This window comes from Canis lupus, chromosome 6 (assembly GCF_011100685.1).
Source record: "Canis lupus familiaris isolate Mischka breed German Shepherd chromosome 6, alternate assembly UU_Cfam_GSD_1.0, whole genome shotgun sequence".
In the NCBI taxonomy this organism is placed as follows: Eukaryota; Metazoa; Chordata; class Mammalia; order Carnivora; family Canidae; genus Canis; species Canis lupus.
The window spans coordinates 19,897,403-19,915,713 of NC_049227.1; the positions used below are offsets into that span (position 1 = coordinate 19,897,403).

General features: G+C 45.6%; 1 pseudogene; it reads left to right on the forward strand.

The window, feature by feature from the left end:
* Positions 1-13,992: 13,992 nt before the first annotated feature.
* On the forward strand, positions 13,993-14,084 carry LOC119872439 (annotated as a pseudogene).
* Positions 14,085-18,311: the final 4,227 nt, after the last annotated feature.

Below are 18,311 nucleotides of genomic sequence, written 5' to 3' on the forward strand. Positions count from 1 at the left end.
TTTCTTATATTCCACATATGAGTGAAACTCTTTGATGATTTTCCTTCTCTGACTGACTGACTTCACTCAGCCTAATACCCTCCAGTTCCATCCACGTTGAAGCAAATGGTGGGTATTCATCGTTTCTAATGGCTGAGTAACATCCCACTGTATACATAGACCACATCTTCTTTATCCACTCATCTGTCGAATAACACCATGGCTCCTTCCACAGTTTGGCTATTGTGGACATTGCTGCTATGAACATTGGGGTGCAGGTGTTCCTGACATTTCACTACATCAGTATCTTTGGGGTAAATCCCCAGCAGTGCAATTGCTGGATCATCGGGTGACTCTATTTTTAACTTCTTGAGGAACCTCCACACTGTTTTCCAGAGTGGCTGCACCGGCTTGCACTTGACTTCACCGTATTGTCCAAAAGATTCATTCTTTGACTCCGTGAGACAAGAACCCGGCAACCCTGCAACACTGGGGGACTGGGGAGAGCTGATCATCAAGAGACTTTATATCTGCCAGTTAGGGGTCTGCAAGCATAAGCAGCGGGAAGAGATTCGAGCTGACTTAAGGCAGAGGTCAGGGTACAGAGGCAGGCCATCACCAGGTGGCTGATACCACTTACGGTTCTAGTATCCGGTTAACCCCTCTCTAATCTTTGCTCATCTCTCTGACAAAAAAAAGAGTATATCTCAGGCTCGAGGTTTTCATCTGGCAAATGATACCGAGCCACAATAATGTTACGTTTTTCATCAAATTTGTCTTTATGGCTACTTCCTGCTGGGGGCAACACCAGTTTTTCATTTCCAGTAGTGATCTGAAGTGTCATTTAAAAAATAGATCTATTTGAGATAATGAATGAGTCAAATTCAAGGAAATATGTTAAGCTAATAACAGAGCAGGGAGGAAAAGAATGGTGAGGGCCATGAACATGGTAGTCAGTTGAGTACATAGATCTTATTCACACTGGTTTTGGGGTGCGGAAGGGATTGAAAGTTTCAATGGGAAAACAGGTGGTAGGCATCTATTTTGTTCTAAGCACTTCATACCTTTCATAAATTATTTTAAAAGATTTTATTTATTTATTCATGAGAAAGAGAGAGAGAGAGAGAGAGAGGCAGAGACACAGGTAGAGGGAGAAGCCGGCTCTCCAGGATCATGCCCTGAGCCAAACCATCAACCATTAAGCCACCCAGGCATCCCTGACTTTCATAAATTAATTGAACTCTAACTTCAACTTTTCCACAGATAAGGACACTATGCCCCTTTATACTCTTCTAACTCACTAATGAAAAGTTTGTCTGGGACCAAAGGCGGAGCCCCGTGACCCTCCACTCCAGACCTCCCAGCTTGACTCCAATTATTGTCACCTTTGGCTCTGAGGGTGCAGCTTGCTATGGCTTCTCTCCATTCTGAGGGCTCATGAGAAGGAAGGGTCTTCTTTCCAAGGGTCTGGGTGCCTCTGGAATCCAGAGGACTCAACAGTCTCTCGCACACCTTTTCCTGGTAAACCAATATCATCAGCTTTTGTTCATCAAGACATCGCTCTGGGTTGATGGGGCTGACATTACCAGCTGGGATTAATATGTTTCTTCCCCCCCTTCCATTTATTTGGAGAATCTCATTAAGGCAGGTTTCCTTCAGGAAATTGATGCTTTAATATTCTGCGTTGTCAGCTGAGGGCCTGAATTTTATTTCTTGAATAACATTTAATTAAACGTGCAGGCTCCCTTTCCCTGACGCATCAGTGATCACAGCACTGAGCCCACCTCCACCGCTCTTTGGAAAATCAGCAGAAAGCCAAGTTGGAGGGCCAAAGTCCTGCTGAGCAATAAAGTTTATGGCCCATGCCTCTGTTGTAATTAGTGTCCGGGGTCCTGCTGACGCAGCCCTTGTCAGGTGCCTTGACCAAGGCTCAACAACCTTGCGGATGCTGGTCCCTGGACCATAACCTACATTTTGTCCAAGAGGTGCCATGGCAGGCACTCTCCCAGACCAAGACTTGACAAACCAGGAGCTGTGAGCCAAATTCACCTGGACACCTGTTTTTGTAAATAAAGTTTTATCGGAACACAACCACGCCCATCATTTTATGTGTTGCCTATGGCTGTGTTCAGAACTCAACAGCAGAATCTAAGACCCGGGGGCCCATCAGTCAGGAAGGACCAGAGCATCCTCTGGCCAACCTGGGCTTGTCTTAGGCGGAGCGCTAGCTCGCTGTCACACATTCTATATTCTTTATCCCATTTCAAGTGTTCTTTTAACAAATGTTTAATGAGCACCTACTATGAGTCAGGCATAGTTCTAGGTGCTGTGGATGCAGTGCTGGATAAGACGGGGGAGGCCCTAGCTTCATCTGCCTAAGGAGAAAGAAAGACAATCATCCAGTGCCCACATAAATGTTTAAGCAGGAGAGTTTTGGGGATCCCTGGGTGGCTCAGTGGTTCAGCGCCTGCCTTTGGCCCAGGGCGTGATCCTGGAGTCCCGGGATGGAGTCCCACATCAGGCTCCCTGCATGGAGTCTGCTTCTCCCTCTGCCTGTGTCTCTGCCTCTCTCTCTCTCTATGTATACCATGAAAAAATAAATAAAGTCTTTAAAAAATAGTTTTTTTAAGCAGGAGAGTTTCAGGTGGTAACATAGACCACAGGGAGAATAAGCCAGTGTGAGAAAGCACCATCGTGTGAGCAGGTGGGAGTGTTTGACAAGGTGGTCAGAGAGGGCTTCTCGGAAGACAGGACATTGAAGCTGAGTCATGGATGTCGAGGGTGAGCCAGACAGAGGAAAACCTGCAGGGGGAGCATCCTAAGAAGGGGGCTCAGCTAATAGGAAGCACCAGGGAAAAGAGGGAACAGACGGAGGGAGAGCAGGGACCCTGGTGGGAAGTGGGCCCTGGAGGTGGGCAGGGGCCGGTGGTGCAAGGCCATGTGGCCTGTGCTGTGGTATTTGGACCTCCTTCTTCTTCTTCTTCTTCTTCCTCCTCCTCCTCCTCCTCTTCCTCTTCTTCCTCTCCTTCTTCTTCTTCTTCTTCTTTTCTTCTTCTTCTTTTTAAAGATTTTATTTATTTATTCATGAAAGAGAGAGGCAGAGACACAGGCAGAGGGAGAAGCAGGCTCCATGCAGGCAGCCTGATGTGGGACTCGATCCCAGGACTCCAGGATCATGCCCTGGGCTGAAGGCAGACACTCAACCACTGAGCCACCCAGGCGTCCCTTATTTGAACCTTCTTAGGAGTATGTTGGCAAGCCTAGGAATACTGACGTAATGTACTTCTAAAAATTCACTTGACCTTCCATGGCATAATAATGAGATTGGTATTTTGAGGATAACACCCTTCCTGGGCTTTTTTTGTTGTTGCAGTTTTAAAAAGCTCTTTTTATTTTCCCTTGGATAAACATGCTCAGAGTTGTCAGAAATGTGGGAGCTTTTGCCCAGAGTCAGCCTGTCAGCAAGTCGCAGAGCTGGGGTTTGAGTCCTGCTGTGTGTGACACAAAGGCTGGCGGCTCTGAGCTTCCCTGGTCTGGGGCCCAGGCCTGGTGGACTTCAGTTTCTTAAATCTGTAGAATGGGTGAATAATGGTTCTTACCTAAGGAGTTTGAGATATATAAGTTTTTAGGAATATTCATCTTACCCTTTCTCCCTGGTCCTGACTGTGGAAAAAGCAGGAGGAAGTAGGAGAAGAGGAGGAGGGGGAGGAAGAAAAGAGAAAGAGGAGGAGGGGGAAGCAGAGAAGGAAGAGAGGGGGAATGAGGGGAGGAAGAGGAGCTGTAGCCAGGGCCATAGCCCGTACTGCCCCCCTAGGTCCTGCAACGCTCTGTTGGTGTCGATGGCGCAGGAGGCCTGAGCCTAGGCCTGTGTTGGAAGGAGCAAACACTCCCAATCCGACTAGCAAGCGAGAGCAGGACGGTGACAGGTGAGCTTCAGGAGGCCCTGCTATTTCTCAAATAAGAAGGCCAAGGAGGTTCGTAAGCCTAGTTCTTAGTCTCCAGGATCCTGTGTCAGGTTCTTCCCACCGAGTTTCAATTTTGGGCCCATGAGAGCAGGAGAAAACCACCAGGGCTTGGGCTCCCTCGCAGAGCTTTTAGCTCAGAGGGGAGAAGAAACGGGCACGAACCATGTTCTCCCAGTGGGGACATATAATCAAGGCCTGTGGCAGCAAGAAGTTCCGGGAGCCGTGAAGGTGTCCAGTGGAGACCCGACTAGAGCAGGGGCGAGAGGCGGGTTCCCCCGAGGAAGGGCTGCCGGGACAGGCTCGAAGGATGGTTCGGGATCAAGCAGGTGCTGTTTGCTCTGCTGCCGGGGGCTTCCTGGTGGCGGGGACTTCCAGACAAGATCATTTGTGGCGGTAAGTTCCCAATGACCTAAGGAACCACCGGACGTCAAGATGGGAAGAGTATTTTGTACTGTATCTTACCTTTATTTCTTTCAGGTATAATGCTAGCTGCCACCCCGCCTGTGTGTGTGTGCACACGCGCGTGTGCTGGGGTGGGATCCACAGCAATGAGAGTAGTTTTGGGAAAATAATGCAGTTGGCCATTCGTGACATTTGTCCCCAGGGGCTAGTTCAGGAGTGATGGTGCGGGGAGGGGATGCTTGGTCCCATTTTGTTGGGGCAGAGAGTGAGGGACCCATGGCAACTTCCAATTTCAGCCTTCTTTTTCCTTATTTGGATTGTCAGGGGACAGATTTTCCTTTAGTCTATTTATAGAGACATTTCTATATCCATTCATCAGTAAAGCAAGCGAGTGTAATGCAGAAACAAAGAAGAGCTGTCACCAAAAAGACCTTCAACCGCTGCATAATTCTCCTTCCTCATCACAGGTCTGCAATCTTTTTTTCTTAAAAGCAAGGGAAGGTTTTGGTTTACTTTATTTCACTTCCAGTCAGAGGTTATTAACCCCATGCAAATCACAGGCATCCTCATGATGTGATCTTGAGAGAATCTCAGACAATGTTTTGATGATTCTTCTGAGACCCTCTCAGGGGATTGGATGAAGGGGAAGCAGAGGACTGGAGAGCATTCTGGGTGGTAAGGACAGCACGCACAAAGGCCCTGGGGCAAGAGGAAGCACAGCACATTGACAGCACCGAAAGGAAGCCAGAGTGGTTGGAACTCAGGGAGCAAACCTGAGGTGCAGCCTGAAGTGGCAGCTGGGCCATCTATGCCACCATTAATGTATTTGGGTTTTTTTTTTTTAAACTATTTATTTATTTGATAGAGAGACAGAAAGTGCACAAGTTGAGGGGAGGGGCAGTGGAAGAGAAAGAAGTAGGATCCCTGCTGAGCAGGAGCTCAACATGAGGCTCGATCTTAGGACCCCGGGATCATGACTCAAGCGGAAGGCAGATGCTTAACCAACTGACCCACCCGAGCGCCCCAGGTGTTTGGGTCCTCATCCTTGGGGCTGTCGAGCAGAAGGAGATCATCTCATTTTATGAAGCTCACTATGGCTTCCTGGGAGGGGGGAGTATGTTGATGGGGGGCCCGAGTGATTGGGCACAGTTGAAGAGACACAGCTCCCCCAAGCCACACTGACCCCTCCTGTGAAGGCACTTCCTCTTCTGTTAATGGAGAGTCCCTCTCTCCACTCCTCGCCTTCTCGGGGGTCCCTCACAGTCCCTCCAGTCTTCTTTCTGCACCTTTGGTTTCTCCTTTCTTTCTCTTCTGGGTCTCAGCTCATTTCCTGTAAACATTAGCTAATCGCCCATGTGGCAGGGGAGAGGGAAGGGTGGCTGAGTGCATTGTGGCACCTCCACGCTGTGGCTTGCTACGTGGCCCTTACAAAGAGTAAGTAGCACATCCGGTGACCTGGAGGGATTTCCTCAAAGCTTGGTCAAATGTCAACAGGCAGAAAGAGGTACATATAACATGATCCCATGTTTATTAAGAAAAACCCAGCAGTGTCCCCCCCAGAGCCACGTGAATGGATGCATGCATGTGCATGCATGTGTGGGAACACAAATACACAAACACACTTGCATGAGTGACGGTCACAATGCCAAACAACCATTGGGTGTCCTGGGTGGGTGTCTAGGGTTGGGCACAAGGCCATTGAGGATTGAGGCAGCTGCTACTTAATGACTGGTATGGACATATTTCAGTATTTCACACCCAGCTCTGTGGGTAGTGTTAACCGAACACTGACCCTGTTGTGTGTGTGGATAGGATTTTCTGAGCAGGAAGAAACACAGGCGAAGAAACATGGTAGGTTTTTTTAAAAAATAAATTTATTTTTTATTGGTGTTCAATTTGCCAACATATAGAATAACACCCAGTGCTCATCCCATCAAGTGCCCCCCTCAGTGCCCGTCACCCAGTCACCCCCACCCCCCGCCCACCTCCCTTTCCACCACTCCTTATATGGGTTGTCTAATGTTGGGAGATGGTGTGAGGGAAGGAAAGAGAAGCAGGCAGGTGATGGCAATTAGGCATTTATGTAACATGATGTAGAATGAATTTATGCAAAAATAAAGTAAATTGGGGACGCCTGGGTGGCTCAGTGGTTGGGCGTCTGCCCTTGGCCCAGGGTGTGATCCTGGAGTTCCGAGATCGAATCCCACATCAGGCTCCTGCATGGAGCCTGCGTCTCCCTCTGCCTGTGTCTCTACTTCTCTCTGTGTGTCTCTCATGAATAAATAAATAAATAAAATCTTAAAAAAAAAAAAAAAAGAAAGTAAATCGAAGGCTTTAAAGAGAAGCACCTGCCCCTCCTCCAGCTACACTCCCATGTTGCTTGGACCTGGAAAGAATGGCCATTCTCATTCTCCCTACATCTTCATCTCCTCCCCACTCATCAGACAAAACCTCTGCCCCCACCTTCCATAGAAACTGCATTGGCCAAGGCCACGCAGGCCCTCGCTGCTACCAGTGTCTGAAGTTCATGGGTGCTTCCACGCTCCTGTCCGGTTGAGTGCAAGGGCAGTGTTTGACATAGCCGACCTCCCTCGCATCAGCCCAGCTCAGCTTCAGGCTCTGCCCGGATTTGCTGTGCAACCACCGACCGACCCCCTGCCTCGCTGCTGCCCGGTTTCCTCGCAGGCACTACAGCTGGGTTGGGTGGCGGGCTCTCCCCCAGCCTGTTGCGAGTTCCTTCCCGCTGCTCTGCTGGGTCTGTCCCGCTGGTCACCAAACACTGGTCTGCCCCGTGGTGCTGGTCATTGCCCTTCTCTCCCTGACCTGCATGTTTTCACTTGGCAGCAGCCCAGCTCGAACTTGCACTGGCCCCTTCGTAGGTCACGCACAGGGTAGGCCTCACAAACACCTGAGTTTTGAGTGCGGCCTCCCATCTGAGGTTACACAGATATTGATTGCTACTTTCGACTCCTGCACAGTTAAACCCAGTCTCCTCCACCCCTACGACATGGTCTCTCTCCTGTGTCACTCTTAGTGATGGCAGTCTCCACCTCTCACTGGGAAGTAACAGGCTGTCATCACAGTTTTTCCTCTCTCTCAATGGGTCACTGGGCCGAATTGAGATTTATCTTTTGCTTGGGTGTGGTACCAGCCTCCTCCTTGGTGTCCCTGCTGCTGGTGTCCCCTCCTTCCAATGCACTTTCCTTATTGCTGCCACAGGAAGCTTTTCAAAATGCAAATCTGAACACGTCCCTCCTCTCCCTAAGACCTTTGCTGGCTCCCCATTGCCCTTGTCTTGAAGACTCTTCTCATCAAGTCATGCCTACCCGTCCAATGTCTCCTGTTGCTCACAGGTGAACATGACCCCCCACCTTGTTGCATGAACCATTAGTCCTCAGAGTGTAGACCGCTCTTTCTTCCTGCCATGCCTCTGCTCACACTCTCTTCCATCTTGCTCACCCTTCTTCCACACTATCTGCCTCTCAAACAACTGCTCATTCTTCTAGACTTGGCTAGAGCATTTCTCCGTCTAGGAGGTCCTGCCCAACCCTGCCCCTCGCCCCCTTGTCTGTATGCCTCCACTGGCCTATGCAGCTACTCCAACTGGCCAAGAGGGAATGTGGGGAAATCTTGCTTATTCCTAACATTCACCTGCTCTTCAGGACAGGGTGTCCCTGGGAGCGTGTGAAGATGGGGCTCGAATCAGAGGGACACTCCTACAGGTCAGAGAACTGCAGCTGTGGGGACCCTTGTCCCAGGACAAATTCAATGACAACCCAGGAACCTAGAATGTGTTTCCACCACTATGCAAGGACACAGCCACACCACTGGTTTGCTGTGTGACTTTGGGCTAATGACTTAACTTCTCTGGCCCATGTCTGCAGTGAGGGAGGTGCACAGCTCATCTCTAAACCAGACTAATGGTGTCTATCCCATAGGGTGGAGTGAAGGTTGAACGGAATAATGCATGTAGATTATTCAGCACAATCTGGCATGGGGAAAGCGCCACATGCATGGTCTTCGAATATTCCATTAAATGGGTTACAAAAATGATGATTTAATTGTATCTCAAGAAACCAGAGATGCTGGTGTCGAAATCCTAAATGGTAAGCTGCCTCTCCCACTGGGATTTGTTCAGTGGCATCTCCTCTGCCCTTAGTCTTCCTCTGGGTCTGCTGTTCCGGGCGCGGATCTCCCGCCAGTGGAATGCACTGAATGCAGCCCACGACAGAGCCCAGAGGAGGAGGGTGGGGGGCCAGGCGGTGTGTGGCTGGGCTGATGAGCATGTTCAGGTTGATCTATGAGGCTGTTCCCAGGAAGGATGGCTTCAATTCTGCCCTGGAAGTGTGGCCTGAGCCGTATTGCCGATCCATCTCCTAGGCTGTCAAACATTTCACGGGCGCCTGCCCGGGCCGGGAAACACTTTATAAGCTGTGTCTCTGTCTTGTGGGCCTGCCGCCGGGTCGCTCTGGCATGTGGTACCCAAAGGGGGCCCAGCAGTGTGTCCACCTGAACCTGCAGGGGTGAGGGCAGGGAGCGGGGACAGAGGAACAAGCAGGAAGCGATGAAGTGAAGCTTGAATAAATGGGATGTCACAGGGAGAGCATTGAACCCCAGGGATTTAAAGTCCTGGGGTCCACTGTGTGACATAGGCCTCCCCCAGGAGCAAAATAAGGCTAGATTCGATCTGTGGTTCTTAAAGTTGGTGGGGGTCAAGCTTTAATTTGAGGACCTAACAAAGACTTGGGATGGAAGGCCCCATCCCAAGAAAAATGCAGGCAAACCCAAACTCCTTCCTGCTGCAGAACCTTGTCAACTGCCTGGTTGCCTGGAAGTTGGCCTGCTCTTGGCCTGGCTTGCTTTTCATGACAACTCACCTGTGACCTCACTACAGCTACCCTGACCTCCATATTTGCCCCCTGACACAGCATCCTGCTTTTTCCTGGAAAGCATTTATTTTCATTTATAATAATACATCCACTTGGCTGTTTGCTTGTTGTCTGTTTCTCTGCTAACCTGGGTAGCCTGCTTGGATGGGGACAGCAATAGATCCGGGTCCAGTGTGGTGTGGGGCCTGGTGTGGAGTAGGAACCCAGAAAATGTTTGTTGGAAATCTGGACGGATGGATAGATGGATGGGTGGTCAAACAGCTGGCCCTGAGTATGTGTCAATGCAAAAATGTGAGAATGAACTCATGGCCTTGGAACAACACACAGGTGTCTGGTGGTCCTGACGCCTGGCTGCCCTGGCATTTTTGAGTCATGTTATACCTACTTGGGGCTCAGCAGTGTGTCTGTCTGTACATGCAGGAGTGAGGTACAACCTTCTCTCCCAGCTTCCTCCAGCCTCCTTTAGTCTCCTCGTGTCTCCTTTAGCCTTCTCCAGACTACTCTAGTCTCCTCCAGCCTCCTCCAGCCTCCTCTTCCAGCTTCCTTCAAACTCCCCTAGTCTCCTCCAACCTGGGAGCATTCCTCCAACCTCCTCTTCCAGCCTCCTCCAGCCTTCTCCAGCTTCCTCCAGCCTCTTCCAGCCTCCTCTAGACTCCTAGTACAGCTATGACTCACGGTGAAGCTCGTGATGGTTGCATGATCTGTGATTCTAGCCCCCCTAACTTTTCTGGGAAATTTCCATTTCTTATGCCTCCTCTGCCCAGCTTGGCCTGACACAGATCTAGGCCCACAGAAGCCTTCTAAAGGACTTGCTTCTTTTTCTCTTAAGACCCTCCAGGAATCTGTTCACACCGTGGGAGGAAAGCTTCAATAACACTGAGATTGAATTTTCCTCCAGCCTGGGGGGATCAGGGGATTAAAGTCAGATTTAATTTGATTTTAGACAAATAAAGTACTGTGACATTTATTACACACCTGAGTTGCTGGAGAAAAATTCTGACCTGCTATGTAATGTTTGCAGGGCCGCCGAGCAACAGCGGTGCAGACCATGTCCTGCACCAGGCGCCCCGCTGAGGGGCATCCTGTCTCTGCCCAGAAGGAGGGTGAACTTCTGCTAGTTCCTACAACATCAGTGTTTGTCCATCAAGTCCTGTACCTACAAGCTGCAAACCCCTAGGGGATTTGGCGTGTATTCTGGTACCATCCTTGGATAGGGAATGAACTGGAGGAAGCAGGGCAAGAGTAGCTGATGGAGGCATGTCAAGGGACTGTGCAGGGGTCCAGGAGTGAGGCCAGGAGGTCTGGACCAGGGCAGTGCCAGTGAGAGAAGGGCTGTGACTGCAAGTAGATGGCGCTTAGTCTCCACAATATTCAGACAACGGAGAACAAAGTGAGCTTTGCCTTGTTCTCCTTCAGTCTTCTGACTTCAAAAATATTACTTTTCTTTATGTTTTAGGGTTTTTTTTTTTCAACAAAACCAATGTTCAACACTGCTATCAAATCTGCTGGCGTGGCTCCCAGGAGAGGACATGCCCACCACTTGTTCATCCCTTCACTTGTTCCTTTACCAAATATTTACTGAGCAGCTACTATATGCCAGCTTCTACTTTTGGAGCCAGGGCCCAACAGTGAATAAGTCAGACAAAAATGCCTGTTCTTGTGGAACTTATATCTCAGTGGAGGAAATGAGCAATAAATACAAAACATAAGAATATTTCATAACGTGATCAAAAGTGATGAATATCATGGAGAAAACGGGTGAAGAGATGTAGAGAGAGAAGGGACAGATGCCACTGAAATGGGGTGGTTCTGGTGAGCCTTTCTGAAAGATGCTGTGTGAGAACTTTTGGAGGTGCAAGTGAGCTGTGGAAGTATCTGGCGTAAGACTCTTCTGGGTAGAGGGAACAGCCAGTGCAAGGGTCCTGGGGCAGGATAGTGTCTGGCACACACAATCTTCACACTGCCTACTATACTCCTTATCATTCTCTACTTTTTGCACACTCCCCAAAGTGGGGCACTTCTATTCCAGGTCTCACCTCTATGTGTCAGGAGAATACCGGAAGTTTTAAGATGAGCAGGGTTCACTTCACTGAAGTTTCAATGTTATGAAATTTTTTAATATTAAGAAGTAGGATGCAAAACTTAGACTAAATTTTAAGCTAAAATAGGAGGCTTGCAGGAAATATGTTCATAATGGATCCCAAACTTCTCTTCTTGTCTTGGGAGCCATGAGATAGTTCTACTATCATTTAGGGTACCTAGGTGGGAGTGGATGAGATGATAGGTGTACACATCTCTCTCTCATGGAAGGTTTTATTTTTTAAAATCATTATTGCCTTTGCTGGACACCTTGATGGCTATAGAGCATTCTGGATAGAGAGTCATCCTCCTGTCTTCTTGCTTCTATATAAGCTGCCTGCAGCCCTCTAGGGCCTGGGTTCAGATCTCTCACTATAAAGGTCTCATGTGCACTTCATATAGGTGCCAGGAGGGCAAGAAAAGGGGAGGGAAGTAGGCTGAGTGTAAGACAACAGGGAGTGTGGCAAACTGGAGAACATCCAGCCTCTATAAAAGGAGCAGCTTCTCCTTACCTCTAGGAAGACCCTGCAAGCCATACTTTCCCATTTTTTAAAAAAGATTTTATTTATTTATTCATGAGAGACAGAGGAGGGCGGAGAGAGAGACAGAGAGAGAGGCAGAGACATAGGCAGAGGGAAAAGCAGGCTCCCTGGAGGGAGCCCAATGCGGGACTCGATCCCAGGGCTCCAGGATCACACCCTGAGCCAAAGGCAGACACTTAACCGCTGAGCCACCCAGGCGTTCCTATTTTCCCATTTTTTAAAAGCAAAATCAGACACCTGGATGTTATGCAAAAAATATATTGATTTTTCAAATATAGACAACTATATTAAAAATCTCTGTAGGCAAAATTTGGGGAAATAGCCCTGCAAATACATGCATTGAAACCCAGAGCAATAGGAAAAGCCCCTGGGGAGTCCCGACTTGGTAGCTGATGGAGGCCTAGTGACACGTGCTCTGTTCAGTCCTTGAATTGGACCCAGCCTGATGAGGTAAGTAAGTTTCCTTGGCATGACAGGCCACCTTCAAGGGTGAGTGAGTTCATCCTAGATAGATGGTGGAGCACCTGGCTGGAAAACCTCAGTTTCCTACTCAAGGACTGAGTCTGGGGGTTACATGTCCAAACTATGTCCACATCACTCGTTACTTACAAGTATTAAGCACATTTGATCTGAAAGGGAGAACTCATAAAAATAAGAAATTTAGGGGATTCTAGATCCAGGTGTTCAGAAACGTCTTCGGGAAACTGCCTTTCTCCTCTGACTCTGCTTTGTTCTGATGTCGGTATCAGGGAGGCTCCCACCACAGAGTGCCAAGATGTTTGTCTGCAATGGCTGACTTGTATGTGGCACCTCAGCAACCCCTTAGAAACAATGCCTATTTTCTGATAGCTCCAGCAAAAGTCCTTGGTTTGGGTCTAATGGAGCTCTGTTGAGTTGCATGCACACATTTAGAGACTGGAAGAATTACATCAATGGGAGTGGAGTAGGGGCCCCTAAATCAAGATGGCATTTCCAGGAGATATGGAAGGGTGGGTGTTGGGAAGGCAAAACCTATAGGATTCTCATTGGATATAAATATTGGACAAGAAGTCTCAGCTTTCTAGGCATCATCTGACGCTCCTTCCTCTCCCTTCCTGTATCTTCCAGCCAGCCATCCCTGTGGCCTTTGGCAAGGAGACACTGTTGCTCCCATCTTGGCAGGCATATTGATCACCTGTCAGAGTCTTGACACCCACATTTAATTTCATATGGTGTGTCAGAGCCTCCTGGACCTCAGCCTCCACCGCTGCCCATCCCTCTCTGCTCCCTGGCAGCCACTCTCCTATTCTCTTTCCCACAAGAGATGAGCTGTCTCATGTTTTCTGACTCTCACTTGACTGGGGTGTGCTTATATTTTATTCTTTCTACCTCTTTCCTAGACTCTCAATTCCTCAGTTCTCTAGTGAGGCCCTGAGAAAGATCCCCATTCTGCTATTTCCTAGATGCTACTCCCTTATACTCGAGATGCTTCCTGTCCTATCCATGGGATGGCAGACCTTGTCCAAAGCATTTTGGATGCGACCCAAGGCTCCCATAGGCAAAGATCCTTTGAAGCCAAATGGGTTAACTGGGGGAACAGGGCTGAGCAGGAGGACAGAGGCTACTACCTAGAGGGAGATTCCAGGTTATATCACAGGGAAGATAAGCCTGCAGAGTCCAGTGAACTCTCTGAGTTGAAGAAATGGATTTAGGAGTCTGGGAAGGCCAAAGCAAAGCAGCTGGAGTTCACAGGGTAGAGTACTGGATAAGAGAGCATCATGGAGAGAAGGAAGAGGGAGACAGAGAAAAAGAGAAGGAGATATGGGGGTAGAGGATCACCCACTCCAGTCTTCACTTGCCTAATTTTCAACATGTGTGTATCAGGAAATCCTCTAAGATTGGGGAAGCAACCACTTGAAAAGATTCGAGGAGCCATCACTGGAGTTCCCACAGGGCTGGGTATAATTTCTGTTCCCATCAGCCAAACTTCATAAAAATTACAAATTATTGGGTAAAAAGAATACTCAGTAGTCCTGCCTAACAGTTTAAAAGTAAAGCTCCCCCCCAAAAAAGATCAAATTGTCCCAAATGTAAATTTATAGCATCCCTGAACAAAGCACAAGAATATTTATGGGAGTAAAAATATTTTCAGCACACAGCTTTGCGCAGTGGCAGTATTGTAGCCAATGAGGTTTTTCTGAGGTGCCATTATTGCTAATTGAAAATATTTCCAGCACCCAACAAAATCCATAATAGTCTGGCATTCAACAACAAAATTACCAAGAATGCAAAGAAGTAGGAGAGCATGAACCATAGTGAGGTGGAATATCAATAAATTAAAACCAATTGATAGATGAAACACATGATATAATTAGCAGAAAAAGACATTAAAAGCATTATTATAACTATTTTCCATATATTCAAGGAGCTAGAAGAAAGATTATGTGCATTAAGTAGAGATATGTAAGATATAGAAAGAGGTGTTATTAGATAAAATTCAAGATGCTTAGTTAAGTCTGAATTTCAGATAAACAATGAATGATTTTTTTTTAGGTGTAAGTATACCTTCAAATACCACATATAACATACACATGCTAAAAATCATTCATGATTAATCTGAAATTCAATATAAATTTGCATCTTGTATTTTTATTTACAAAATCTGGCAACCAAAAAAAGACTCAGATTGAACTTCCAGAGATAAAATCCACAGTGACTGTGGTATAGATGTATATACCCAGTGAATGGAATTAAGAGCAGATTGGACTTTGTAGAAGAAAAGATAAAAGAACTTGAAGACATAGCAATAAAAACTCTCCAAAATAAAAGAGAGAAGAGGGCTAGAAAAAAATAGAGAACAGTAACCTAATAAATACACATTTAATTGGAGTGGGTGCCTAAAGGGCCAAAGGGGATAAAAGAGTATGCAAAAATAATAAGCACAAATATTCCAAATCTGACAGAAACTTTGAAGCCCTAGACAGAGTGAGAGAAGATATATATCACCAATATCAAGAATGAAGAAGGTGGAGTTATGGAATCACTGTAGACTTTATAGTTCCTGAGAGGACAGTAAAAGGATAGATGAATAATGCTATTTTGATACATTTGACAATGCAGATAAAACGGAAAAGTTCCTTTCAAGAGACAAATGAGCAAAGCTCTCAAGAGAAAACTACAATCAGAATAATATTTTTTTAAAAATATTTTATTTATTTATTCATGAGAAACACATACACACACAGAGCCAGAGACACAGGCAGTTAGAGAGCCAGGCTCCATGCAGGGAGCCAGATATGAGACTCGATCCCGGCACTCCAGGATCATGCCCTGGGCTGAAGGCAGGCACTTAACCGCTGAGCTACCCAGGAGTCCCCAATCAGAATAATCATATCTCTCAAAGAAATTGAACTTGCACTTAAAACAAAGAAAACTTCAGGTCCAGATGGTTTATTTGGTGAATTCTATCAAACACTCAGGATCTTCCAGAAAACAGAGGAGGAGGAAACACATTCCAACTCATTCTGTAAGGTCAGAATGACCCTGATACAAAAACCAGACACAAAAAGCCATCACATGATTTAAAAAAGTACAGAACAATGTCTCTCATGAGCTCTTATGCAAAACTCTTAACAAAAAGAGAGCAAACAGAATTTAAAAATATATAAAAGACTAATACATGGTGACCTAATGGAGTTTATTCCAGAATTGCAAAATTAGTTTAACATTAAAAATTCTCTCAATTCAACTTAGCATATTAATAGTCTATACAAAAAAATCATCAAAATAGATGTTGTGAAAGCTTTTGATAAAGTCCAACAGCCATTCCTTAAAAAAAATATCTTAGTAATAGGAGGAAACTTTCTCAATCTGATAAAAAGCATCAGTGCAAGACTTAAGGTCAACATCATACGTACTAGTGGACAGACTGAATGCTTTTCCCTTAAGATCAGGAAAAATGTAAGCATATCCACTCCCACCATTTCTATTCAACATTGTGTTGGGGAGTTCTATTCAGTACAATAGGCAAGTCAAGGAAATGAAAGACATTGAGATTAAATGGAAAGATGTAAAACCGTCCTGCATGTGAAAATATGTGTTGGAAATCCTATGGAATCTGTAAGAAAGACATGAGAACTCATACATGGCAAGGTACAAGGTGAGTGCACAAAACCGTGTACACTAAAAAAAAACCAATTGGAAACAGAAATTTTTAAAATACTATATATAATACCATAAAAATATGAAATGATTTGGGGTAAATCTGACAAGAGATTCAAAAGATCTGGGGCACACCTGGGTGGCTCAGTGGTTGAGCATATGCCTTTGGTTCAGGTTGTGGTCTCCAGGTCCTACGATCAAGTCCCACATTGGGCTCCCCACAAGGAGCCTGCTTCTCTCTCTGTCTATGTCTCTGCCTCGTTCCCTCTCTTTGTGTCTCTCATGAATAAATAAATAAAATCTTTTTAAAAATTCAAAAGACCTATACACTGAAAAGTGCAAAAAGTTACAGAAAGAAGTGAAAGATCTAAATAAATGAGGAACAACACTGTTTGAGGATCCAGACTCACCATTTCCAAAATGTAAGTTCTCCCCAAATTCCAAAAGAAGAAAAGAAATTATCTAATAGTAATGAGCACCCATGTTAGCAAAGAAGACAGATGACAAATAAGCACATGAAAAGATGCACATTGTTAGTCATCGGGGAAAAAAATCAAATGTCCAAATTTAAAAAAGACTTATAAGTTATTGGCAAAGATACAGAGGAATTGGAAGGCTCACACACTGCTGATATAACCATTTTGGTAAACAGATTGGCAGTTTCTTCAAAAGGTATACATATTTTACTGCACAGTCTTTGCATTCCTATTTTTTCCTAACAACCAGATGCCCATATAAAGGCTTTTCCATGAGCATTCTTTATTTGTTATAGCCATAAACTGGAAACAAGCCAAATGTCCACCGTCATGGGAATGGATAAATCAATGGTGGTATATCCATATAATGGAATGTGGCAATAAAAAGGAATTAGCTGCTGATATATGCAACCACGTAGATAAATATAACAATTGCACTAAGTGAGGAAAGGCATGCAAAAAAAGAGTACCTACTGCATAATTCCATTTCCATGAAATTATTGAAAATGCGTATTGGTCGATAATGACAGAAAACAAACCAGTGATCCTTTGGGTGTGGATGTTGGAGGGATCACCAAGGGGCAGATGGAAACTTTTGGAAGTCTAAGGTCTATTCATTATCTTGTCTTGCTTCACAGGTGTGTGCCTATGTCAAACTTATCAACCTGTACACCCTAAATATGTAAAGTTCACTATATACCAATTATATCTTGATAAAAATACTACACAATACCAAAACAGAATGATACCCAGAAAGTCTGACCCAGAAACTTCTTGAAAGGACTTTTATGCAAAAGCATATGTGCCAGGATATTCACTTTAGCACTGTTTGTAATGTCAAAGTATTGGCAAACTGGCTAAACGTCACAACATAAATTTATCTTAATAGGAAAGTTGTTAAAATAATAAACTGTATGCCCACATAATGGACTATGGTGCATTCGTTTAGAAATTCTTTTTATGCTGAAGTAAGATGATCTCCAAAATCCACGGTCACAATCATGGTGAATAAAATAAAAATATATATAATTTAATGTATTTGGTAGACACTAAGAAGATGGGGAAATCTATATTATATGTTGTATATTTGGATCTAGATAGATATAGAATATTTCTTTTTTTTTAGGATTTTGTTTATTTATTCATGAGAGACACAGAGAGAGAGGTAGAGACACAGGCAGAGGGAGAAGCAGACTCCCTGCAGGGACCCCGATGTGGGACTCGATCCCAGGACCCCGGGGTCTGACCTGAGCCACCCAGGTGCCCCAGATATAGAATATTTCTAAAAAGAGTTTCCAAGAACTTAGTTACTGGTTGTTTCTGGGAAGGGAAACTGGATTTAAGGTTAGAAAGAAAATTCAGTTTTTACTTCATATGGACTTGTAATTCTGATAGTTTTAATATATACATGTATTACCACACTTTTTAAAGTATAAAAAAATCAGAATCATAAAAGTAAAAAAAAATAAGTCTCTAAATTAGAATTACCCTCAGCAGATTCACACCTGCAGCTTATTGCAGTGTTTGGGATAGGTGTTAGTTCGGGTAGACTAGGCTGTAGTGCAGTAACAGATAGACCCGAACATGTAATGGATCAACACATCCATGCACACCAGATGTGTATTTTTCACTTATGTAACAGTCCTGCTTGAGCGTTCAGATCAGGAGGGCAGCTTTTCTTCACAGAACCACTCAGAGACTTGAACTATTTCCATCTTATGGATCCTCCTTCCCTTAGGGTCTTAAAATATGCTTCAGCACACAGCAGAAGGGGAAAAAAAGGGAATAGAGAAGCAAGCATGGGAGACTTTACGGGCCAGACTTGAAGTGGTTCACATC